The sequence below is a fragment of the Xiphophorus hellerii genome, chromosome 24, assembly GCF_003331165.1.
Source record: "Xiphophorus hellerii strain 12219 chromosome 24, Xiphophorus_hellerii-4.1, whole genome shotgun sequence".
Lineage (NCBI taxonomy): Eukaryota > Metazoa > Chordata > Actinopteri > Cyprinodontiformes > Poeciliidae > Xiphophorus > Xiphophorus hellerii.
Genome location: NC_045695.1, coordinates 14493292 through 14505486, shown reverse-complemented (window position 1 = coordinate 14505486; position 12195 = coordinate 14493292).

The following is a 12195-nucleotide window of genomic DNA, read 5'->3' as shown; positions in this document are numbered from 1 at the left end:
TAATGCCTTGTGGTGTCCTCTGTCTGTCTTCTCTTGATGTTGTGTGGTGACGTTACAGGAAAAAGATTCTACATGCAAAAGTTTTTATACATACATTAGACTTATTTTTCAGGCTTAATGACTTTTGACCCTTGACCTGACTATTTTCCCAAATCTTCCAGAAAGTTCTGTGTGGTCAGACACTAAAGCCTAACATTATGAAGCCGAAGTTTGCTTTAGTTTTGTAAAATGGTAAAGAGTGATTCTACCTAATTTTTCCACCACATTGACCATCGTTAATCTGCTCTAGTTTAAAAACTACAATACTTGGAGTCTTCACACCCAGACTAGATTATTCTACACTCACAGAAACATTCAAATAAGTGTAGAATAATGTAGTTTTAAGTTTTTGAGCTGGGCTAGCTGTGGTGCAGATGGAAAAATGCTTATATGGATTAAACACCTGCACTGAAAATATGTCACTTTAACCACTTTAAATTGCCTCCATCCCAGCCATTCTCTGCAACGTTGAATTTTAGGTCAAACTCATGCTGAACTAACACTATATTTCTATAATTTAGTGGTTATATTTCATCATTTTTAGTCATATTTGCTAAAAAAAAGTTACCTTTCTCATCCAAGAACATCTACAACATATTAATTACTAAGTTTACATTGTACTTTTAAGTATTATTTACTCAGTACTGTTGAAATAAATGTTTTCAGATGTTTATTTTTTAAATGTCATCCACTATATAATGCAGTGCGTCACTTAGAATCAACTGAAACATAGTCAGTCCATTGCCTTCCACTTGATTCTCATCTCCCTTTACTGCTCCGTCTGGGATTTCTCCCATTGAACTCAGTTCTTTTGGTTCAATTGAACAATGACGATTTTCTGCACCATTCTAGAACTGTAGTTTGGCGCAGGAAGTGAACAAACTCATTCAGTCGGTGTTGGCCACATTTCTAAATATTTAATTAGTGAAGGCAGTACCTGCAGAAGAGTGAATGCAGCTGGACAGGGCAACCCCCAAAGAACAAATATCCTGAGAAATTTCAGAGAAACTGGCCGCCTGACATCATCAGACTGATGATCACAGCTCCCACCCACCTATGATGCCATTTTCCTGCTCATATTTACAGCCCCACTGTTATAACTAGCATCACATTAAAAATGTTACCGAACAAATTTTTTTTTCCTTTAAAAGATTTCTAAAGCATGATCATCATGAGATGCACCTTCAAAGATGAAAGGTTTAATACCAGAGCTTAATAGCTCTGAAACAACTGATTGTGTTTTTGTTTCACTGGAGAATTAGGATAATATATCTTGAATGCTGCACTTGAGCAAAGAAATAACTAATTTACATGCTGAGAGGGTGAATGACGATGGAAAGTGAGGTTGAATTAAATGATCCGAGGCCAGAGTCAATTATATTGCTTTGTAAAATTCATTAGCTTGGGTTTCTGAAAGTGTTGGACACACTCAGTGACTAAGAATGCTGATTGCCTGTAAGTCTTTGAATGGTTGAGCATACAATGACTTAATGATGCTGTCTATGTAGGACATGGACCTCAGTTGGGTTGGAAGAGAGTTGCACCTGCTTTGTTTCAACGGGAATCAGTCGAGGTGGTTTGGACATCTTTAAGAAATTTTGGACATTTTGGAAGAGATGGGTTCCTGAGATCCTGCCTGGAGGAAGCCTCAGGGGAGAACAAACGCATACAGAGGGCTTTTATTTCCACACTGAGGCCCTGCAGGGAGAGTTAGCACTGCTGCAAAAAATATTGCACCCTCATGGATCTAAATCTAAACAAATCTGGCTTGTTATGGAAGAACTAATAATCCCCTAAACCTACCAACTGGTTTTCACTCATTTTTGCTAAACAATTAGTCTTTTCTGCCACTATGGAGGAATTGCAGAACAGCTTGAATTCATATTGGAGAGTTTTTGAAACATCTTTTGACCATCTTCATTAAAGTAATGCGACTTCCTCTTATTTGGAGTTAATTGCAGATTCAGCCAAACCAGTTCCTTTGATTTTGTTTCTTTTGTGTCATTTAGAGGCAGACTTGCTGCATAAACCAACTAATTGAGTTTAAAGTCACAAACTGATGGATATTGGCTTTCAGAATTGAATTCATATTGTTTTATTTTATTAATCACAACAGGTTGTCAAAGTCCTGAAGCATCCCAGACCATCTTTCTACCACCACCATGTTTAACAGAAGGTATGTTTTTTCTGAAATGCTGATTTTCCTCCAGTGTTGCCAACATGTCTTTTTACAGTTTTTTTTAGCTTTAATATGCTCATAAAATGGGCTTGTTCCAGTTTTGAAGTTGAAAAATAAAAGGAAAACAATTAGCACACAGTAGAGAGAGGGAAACGTAGAAGAATGATGGCATTAACATTGAAGTCTCCAGGAGGCCACATGTAGATCTTTGCACTGCTTTATGTTTGTGAGGAAGAAACTTGGAGACCTAATGAACCGGCACCACACCCAGAGATTTAAAAGAACCTTCTGTTTAAACCAATCTGCTTATATTTTCCCACAGTGGTGAATATCCAGACAGAAAGCCTTTATTCAAAAGTAAAAAGTGAAATGCTGCAATTGTACTATATCATAGAATGCTCCTGTTTTAGACGTTGTCCACACATAGCTGCATATCTGGGAAAATGAATACCTTTTTTTTGGACAATTTATCCACACAAAAACTGAAAGTTTAAAAATATTGTTTATAAAAACTCAGACTTGTGTTGTCTTGAGAAAATGGAGATTTAAGATCCAGCACATTACAGTCGGCGACCAATAATGCGCCAACACATCCACATACTTGCTTTGACTTGATTCCCAAACAACATTGTCTTGTGTTTTATTAACTTTATATTCTAATTATGTTTACCATTGTATCTGTCCACACAAATGTACTTCCTGGCAGCATGTTTAATTCCTAACAGGAAGTTATGGTTGTTTTGAAGCAATCTGATTGGCTGTCATAGGTTTTAGCTTCGCGCTACACTGCCCCCTATGGGTTTGGCATGTTTAAAGCAATGTTTGTGTGGTTTCATGTGTATGACAGTATTATTTTTTTTAAACAACGTGGCAGACACATTTATTTTTACAAAGACCGGCTACATGTGGACAAAACCTTAGTCTTCACCTTAGTCATGCTAACTCTACACTTTGCTAAAGGAAGAACTAATAATATAATTTACAGTTAATTTCTTCATTTGGCTCTGACACTGAGGAAAAAAAAATGTTGTAATGTTAAATATTGTAGCTAAGCAGAATACTGGACTTGTGCTGTAATTGATTAGTTTGTCAGCAAAATAGTTTTAATTGAAAGAGTAAATAAAAACATATTTTTCTTTCAATAGAAATCATCTCGCTGTTAACACGTCTCGTCTTGTCGATGTTCTGGATGCTGACTTCGCCACAGCTGTTCGCCGCCTGGATCTAAGGAGAAAAGTAAGCGTGCTGCTTCAGTTTTTTTTAACTACTTCCACAAAGGAGCTACAGATCTGCTTGACAAATTCCCATAAGTTAAGTCTTTTATAACATCAAAAACTAGATCAATTAGATAGATTTATTTATGTAATACCAATAATAATTTGTAAGCTTTCTAGCACCAAAACTTAAATTGGTGAAATCACATTCTCAATTTATTATGAGAATTTTTCTTTCCAAATTAAAAAAAATATAATTTTTGGCCAAAGTTTGGTAGAAATGAGTTGAATTTACTCAGTTACATTTACTTAAGTTTATTTTAAAAATAACTTTTAGGAGTATTTTTACTATGCTGTACTTTGATTTTATTATGAAGTATTTCTACTCTTACTTTAGTAAGATTTCTGGATTTTCTACCCACTGAATGAAAAATAAACATGTTTTAACCATAAATTCACCAGACACAGACACACACTTGCAGTTTTTGTTAAAGTTTTATAAGTTTTTTTAATTGATTTCGCCTGATTTTACTATTTTTTGTTACTTATATGAATTATTGTCATTTTTATCATTAAAATGCCAACATTTCCACTTGACTTTATATTTTGGTCCATCTGATGATGTAATTTTTGAATATTAAATGATAAGTTGATCAGTTACTCAGCACTTGAGTAGATTTTTTACCAAATACTTTTTTACTCGAATAACTTCTGGTACAGCTAGCTCTGTTTTTGACCAAGTGGAGGTTCTTGATAATAACTTGTACGTTTTTATCTTCTCTTCATTTCTTTTTCTAATCATTTTGGGCCAAGTCGTCCAACATGAACAATGAAATGAGTTTTGCAGAAAACTTCACTGAGGCAGAACTTAATTAAATCATGTAAATGTCATATTAGTAATACATGAGATGTTCACAGTGGGGCATGTTTTCGCTGCGTGAAACACTCTGCAGACTATTCCTGTTCAGAGTTGACATCAGTTTTTTAAAAGAAAGCACCATTTCACCAGCGCTCCTAAATATTTATGTGTGTAAACCGCTGAGATATCTTTCATGCTGAGCAAAAATCTCCAGAACCATTTCATCTGTTTACCCCCAAATAAAACTGCAGGCGCTGCTGGAAACATAAAACGCATCACTTCCTGTGCTTTGTGGCAGAGCTTTCATCCCTGGGACTGACCTATAGCAGCGAGCGCTGAGCTGTTTTAAAATGCCAAACGTAAAAGCTTTCATGAGTGGGGAATACGCTGAATCGCTCTTGTGTTAAATCACTTGGCGGCAGCAGCAGAAGTGCCATGAGCTGAGATGAAATCTTTGCCACCAGGACTTTCTCAGAAAGTGTTGCAGGCTGTGACTTTAGGTTGGTACAATCCTCCAGAGGCTACGCTCTTTGGTCAAACATCGGGTGATATTGCTGCTGGCGCTCACTTCAAAGCTCCTTGACTTCTTGGACATGTTTTATCACTTTAATTTAAAAAAAAATGCACCAACCAGCTGGATTATGTTGTTTATTTCTAACATCTGTCCAGCTGAGTCTTCAAACCAATAATTTAATAAGGTCCAAGAACACAGGTGTGAGGGAAACTTTTAAACTGGTTTAAGGCAGAGTTTGTAAGTGAAAAGTTGAAATCTATTTGTACAATCTATTTGTCTTTTCACAACCACGTTTACTTTTATTTAAATTGGATGTTAAATAAAACCATAAACAATAAATTTTCTTCCTTCTTTCTTCCCTTTTGTTTTTCCTTCCTTTATTTTCTATTTTTATTGTTTCTAGTGTCCTTCCTTCCTCATAATTATTTCATTTACATTCCTTCCTTTGTTTTTTCTTCTCTCACTCCTACATTCTTTCTTTTCTTGTGCTATTCTTTCTTTCGTTCATTTTATCCTTTCTTCCTCACACTTATCCTCATTTCTTTTATCATCTTTCCTCGTTTTCTTGGTTTCCTCCTTTCTTGTCTTTTCCATTTTTATTTCCTTTCTATCTTGTTTCTTTTCTTTTCTTCCTTCCCCTCATCCTTCTTTCTTTACATCCTCCTTTCCTTCCCTCTCTTTTCTTCCTTCCTTGTTGTTTCTCCAGAATCCATTTATATTTTCTACCATAAAATCCTGATTAAACTTATTTTTTTAAATTTAAAATGTAAATTAATCACTGAGGAATTCTTGGAAATTGAGTTTAGATGCTTTTTGAATTGAGACACAAACACAGAGGAATCCTGCAACATTTTACTTGTAGATGACAAACTTTGTGGTTTTCCTCTTTATTTCTCTGCAGTTTAATCGTATTTCTGACCTGTTGGGTTTCTAGCAGCAACTTCCTGCCTTTTCTCTGCAGTTAAAACTCTTCCAGGCAACCTGGCAGCAGATGAAACCTACACTGTTGCTCTCATGTGCCATCCCGCCTACACAAGACCTCTGCTGCATGTTGGCAGACTCTTTCTTTTCTTTTTTTTCCTGTTCTGAATGTTCATTTGAACTCAGCGCTGAGCCTTCAGGTGCTGCTTTAGACCTCGATGTCATTCAGGTGTGACGCAACCTGCAGTACAGCAGCACATTCACCCAACGGCTGCAGCAAAACGTAGTTCAGTTTTCCAACTTTTTGTATTTTCTTCCACCGTTTTATTAAAGATTTGGCTTTTATTCCATTTAAGCACAAGACACAACCACTTCCTTACTCTGATGTGTTGGAACGAGGGAGAAAACATGCTGATTTGACTCCAGATTTATAATCGTTGGTGCCCAGCAGCGACTGGTACTCAAATTCACCTCATCACACCTTGAATAAACCCGACTGCAGCTCAGATCTATAAAACAGCTTATGGAATAAGCAGAAAGACATTCAGTGTCTCTGTCAAGGACGTGTGGGCAGCTGGATGCAGCAACAGCCTGCAGCCGTTAGTTACAAGGTGCTGAAAGTTTTCCATACTGTATCCCATAGTATAATCCAGTGTCATGCTGTCTTTGGGAAAGCATACTTAATTTAAAGTGCATATTTAATTTAACATTTTTAACACTGACAGAGTAGCACGAAGTAGAGCATCATTGTGAAGTGAATGGAAAATTAAATATGGCTTTCAAATTTATGTATATTTTAAGAATTTACAGTGTTTGTGAAAAGCGAAAATGCGTGAGACCGCCTCTAAAACCACTAATAACCTACTATTTTAATAGCTCAAATACAATATATATATTAATCTGCATTAATACACACAATTGAAACCTTTCTAGTGCTCTTCAGCGTACATTTAAAGTAAGACAAAACTAAATTGCATGCAATTTTTCAGCTTGTTTTAATATTGATTATAAAATACTTATTGCATTAGCAGATCATTTCACTTATAATATGAGAAATTATCTTGTTAAAAGTGAAATAATGGAATTATTGATTTAAAACAAGTTCCTATACCTTGCAGCAAAGTTACTTCTAATTTAGTTTGTCTCATTTCAAGTTTACTAAGATATTTTATTAGAAACCAGAATGAAGATTTTATGTATCTGCAGTGAATTTATTTATAAAACTAAAATGTATTAAGATAGAATCCTCTTAATAAAATCCTGGACCAAAATATGAGAAGTTCAAGGCATGAAAATACTTTTTCAAGGGGCTGCATGTGTTTTATCATGAACAATCAGCTGTAAAAGTGCCTGCAGTGTGCCGCATGTTGATAGAGCAGATTCTCTAATGAAAGCTTGAGGGTTAAATAAGAAGAAATTAATGAAGGAGTCGAGATCTGGCTTGCTGCCTGTGCATCTGTCTTTAAAATGGATAGAAAGGTAATTGCTTAAATGCTGCAGGGGATCCAGACTGTTGGAAGCTCCTGCATCGTTATCCTGCAGCGCCTTTAGCTGCCTGCAGAGGGCAATGCAGCCCCAGTAATCTGATTTCTGGGACTATCTGGACACCAAAAGGAGACTTGCCAGTCATCTGCACTAAATGGCATCTTTCAGTTTATTTCTAAGGTCAGACTGACGCCTTTTGACAATAAAAGGAAGAAAGTGTTGCTCAGCTGAAGCTCAATCCACGTTGCTCTGCAAAGAATAGAAAGCCGGCTTCAGCTAAAGCACCAAATCTTTATCTGATTGTGAAGCTCATGTTGTGTTTCTTTAAATAAATAAAAATGAGTCATGTGGTGAGTTGATGTTTACCAAGCTCTTGGAGAGGCAGGAACAGTTGAAGATGTAACAAACAAACAAATTCAGCTCAGACGCAAGCTCTCTATTAGTTTGAATATCATTTTAATCCATCTTGCAGTCAAATTGGGAAGTAATTATCAAGAAAATGCAGTTTGTTGTTCATGAAATGTCATGAAAAACTTTTTAAGGGCTAAAAGGTGACTTTTCCCGATTTTGTATTGATAAATCAATGCAAATGTAAGATATGTGACCTAACAATGGTAAATTAGCTGGTAAAAGGTCTATAATAATTATTTGAGCTTAACCATCCCTAAATCATTACTATAAAAATGCAAACGTTTCCCACTTTAACCCCAGATTAACAAAAAAAAATCTTTTTACAGAAAAGACTAGCGTTACCGAGTCTCCTCCTCATAATGATTTTTATTCATGTTATTATTTACCTGCCAGTTGATTTTTTTTTGTTGTCCTACTATCAGAAACATAAACATGTGGTTTCACCACCTTAAAATCTTTATTTCACTTTTCTGAGCAGAATGGTTAAAAAATAAAAAAAGAGAGGGTAAAAATAGTTTTGGTAGAATGTCAAAGGTGTTTCCTGGTGTAATATTCTACTTATCTTAGTCTTAAATTAAGAATTTGTCAGATCGTAATTGTAAAATGAGTCTGAAATTTAATGTGACATCAAAGTTTAGCATGAGTTTATTACCACCTCAAAGCTTTATGTTTAAAGAAGTTTATGGGTGACCTGTTGTGAGCCAGAATATTATATAACTGATTCAGTTTCTTCATTTAGGCTTTGACTTTGAGGTGATTAACTCCTGACACCAATCTTGATCTGGGTCTAGTATATTTTTATCCGACTTTAATGAGGGCACTCAGTCCCTGATTGCCCTTCTTCAGACTGTCACTGCTACATTTTTCAGGAAACTCATATTTCTACATACTGGCTGAAGAGATAATATATAAGTTAGCTTTTTATTGCTGTATTTAATGCATATTCTGGTGTGAAATCTTGTGTTTTAAGCCATTATATTTATTTTTAGCACTTGATGCATCACTTTAAGGTCGCCTTATTGACCTTAAAGTGAGGAGATCTTTTATTATAAATAGTTTTAATTTGCAGAACCTGTCATGTTTGAAGGTCTTCTCAGAAATATTATGGCTTTTTATTGTCTTAACCAACTCCTCCTAACCCTCTCCACTTATCCCCACCTTCAGTGTTTCTTGGCTCCGCCCACTTTTGGGGGAGTACACAAAAACTAATTCTGGACAAGTCTGATATGGCTATCCATTTAAAAAATTAGCTAAATCTAATGTTTGTATGGCTGGAATGTTTATCATGATGGAAGTGTTTCATACGAATCGGTTTTTGTTTTAAGTATACATAAATAAATGAGGATAAAGTCATAATATTACAAGAATACAGTCATAACATTACCAGGAAGTTGTAATATTAGGAGAATAAAGTAGTAATTTTAGGAGAACTCAAACATGAAAAGTAGCAAAAATGTTTGGGGTCATAACAATTATGTTTGTGCGGACCCCCAACAACTGAAATAAAGCCAAATACATGAGGGGGAACTCGAAACTGCTGCTGTGCAAGTTTCTCAACAGGTTGCTAGGCAACCACAAGTTACTCAGCAATTTGTTGCTAGGTAACCAGAGAGTGAGTGACTTAATTAATTCCACCAATCTTTCTTAGCTAGCCTTGACAGCTAAGACAGGTTGAGCGGCTAAAGCATTTCCTCAGCATACATTTCCCAGAATGCTGCTTGGTTCTGGATCAGAGTTCAGAGAAATTGTCAAAATTTTAACACATTTTTTATTGATATTGGCCCCAAAGGTCCTCAAAGGTTAAAACAAATGTATTTTTTTTAAACAATTCAAGTTATTTTGTTATTGTAAGTTGTGAAAGATGAATATTTGACACATTTGTCTGGTCTGAGACTGAGTGAAGCTCCATCTTCTGTTGCAAAATCTCTTGTAAAGCGACATTTCTCAATTAGTAGCCTGACAACACAATCAAATTTCGCTTCCCATTCTTCTCAAGGGGAGGGCTAATTTTGTGAGCTGGCACTAGCTGGAGCGTTGCATAATGTAGCAGCTAGAAAGCTTCGCGCTGGCTCATCAGATTCAGGCTTGATTCCACAAAAGCAATTTGCATGTGTTGGCGGAGACGAATTCAGTTAATGTAAATGAAGACTGTGTCCTACAACATAGTTGAACTGAAGCCCTCACTTTCCACTGTCCTTATCTGCAAAGACACTGCATTAATGAATGACCAACACTGTCATTACAACCTGTTAATAGTAATTGAGAACAATAAACTAATGCATCAAACACACTGTGCCGTCAGTCGGTTCATTTTTCTCCTTGCCTTTCTCTGGTAGTACAGTAGCACACCTGATAAGCAGACAATGCGGAGGCTTGATTGAGGTCAGAGAGATAAAAAAGAGGTTAACAAATGGCAGGAGGAGATGCAGAGAGGCAGCGAAGGATGGGAAAAGGCTACAGGAGATGGGAGGAAGAATAAGAAAAACAGATAACGGATAATGAGGTGTTCATGGGGAGGAGAGATAGAGAAAAGGGCAAAAAAGGTGCAAATAATTGGTGAGTGTAGTTTAAGGAAGAGACAAGAGATAAAGGTGGAAAAGGAGCAGAGGAGGGCTGTGCTATCTCTGGCCTGGCTGGGGAGCCGGAGTCACAACGGGGGGAGTAACAGGGTTGTGGGAAAGCTCGACATGGGTGAAGCCACCGGCCTTTGACAGGACGGAAAGGTGTGAGGGGAGCGGCGAGGAACACGAAAGCCAGCAATGAGGCAACGCGGGGAAATCGGGGTTTGAATGACAGATTGGGAAGAAGAAATTGTCTTTAGTTACGGAAAAAAAATGCAGATCTGCGTCAGCTCAAAGTCTCAAATGACAGGTGATTGACGAGTGCTCTTCTGGGAAGGAACGCTAGAAATCTGCTTTTCACCTGACTGGATATACACGGCGCTCGACAGACTGGTGTTGATTTTATCTTGGGGGGTTTTGTCTAATAAACTGCACCTAGACAAATTAATGAAGGTGATTAATCACCTTCATTTTAAGTTGAAAGCTCTAAGAATTGATGAAGGAAGATTTTCTGGACGCTGTGGAAGAAAATAAAACATAATTTGTGACGTAACACACCAAGACGATTTAAGGAAAAGGTGATGGAGAGGACAAAAAATAATTCACTGAGAAATTACAGTAAAAGCTTTGCAAAAGTATTCACACTTAGGCCTGTCACAATAACAAATCTTGCTGGACGATAAATTATCCCAATAATTATTGCGATAAACGATAATATTCTTGTTTTGAAACCATTTTCAAGTAATGTATTGATAAAGGCATAATAATTAATATTATATAATAATAATTAACTTTAATTTTGCAAAGAACACTTAACACTGGAAATGGAAGATAATTTGAATATCCAAAATAAAACGCTATACTGTATCTACTACACCACACTATACTACAATATGTTGTACTATACTACACCATACTGCACTGTACTATACTATGCTATATAATGCTATGCTATACCAAATCATACCATACTATGGCATATACTATGCCTTACCTGTGCCATAGTATATTATACTATACGGTGCTGTGCCATAATATACCAGGCTTTTCCTTACTATATTTTAACACACAGCCAAAACTGTAAATAAAATGTATTATTATGTCTCTGTAAACAGAATTTACCTTAAAAGTATTAATCATGAGAATGGAAATTATTCAACTCATTTTAATTTGCGATAAATAGATGAATTGGTTATTGCGACAGGCTTTCCAGTTTTGTCCTTATTCTGATTTTCCATAACAGATAAACACTAAGTAGTGGTTGTTTTTAAAGTGGACGAAAATGACGCACTTATTTTCAAATGAAATCTGAAAAGTGTGGCATGCATTTGTATTAATCTCCCCTGATTTAATACTTTCTAGAACCATTTGACCCCAGATAAATACATCCATGAGTTAAATTGTATTTCTTTGCTTGCAGATCAAATGCAAGTTAAGAAACATTTCCCACCTGAATGAGAATCAAAATGTAGTTTTTTATTTTTTTTAATTTTAGGTAAGTTTTTAAAAAAAAAACTTGTTTCACAAGCTTGCATTTGTCAAGGACCCCTGGCTGTCATGGAAACCACTGTGCAAAATTATTAACAATGGAGATGGGACTCTCTGTTGTCTTTCTATATCTAATAAAGCCACTCAACAGGTTGTCTGTGTAGCAGCGGTGTAATTAAAGCAGCTATAAAGGGGCTTCAGTATGCAGCAGACTCACCCTTGAGACGCACAAGACTTAATATATGAAGTTCTAGGGTAAGATTCAAGGATGTTTAATATTACTCTATAAATATTGCCAATAAATTGTGGGTGTGTTTGCTCTGAGTTGTTCCAGTTAGAGCTGCTGTAAAGAGAAAATTAACCTTAATATGCACTTTATATTCCAAGGCTTTTTGTCTGAGAATATAATAAAACTTTGGGTTGCAACTAATGATTATTATAATTAATAATTCTGATGATGAATTGATTAATCAGATAAAAAAATCTTCACATTCTGCAGATTTTTTTAATTTAACCACTTCAGT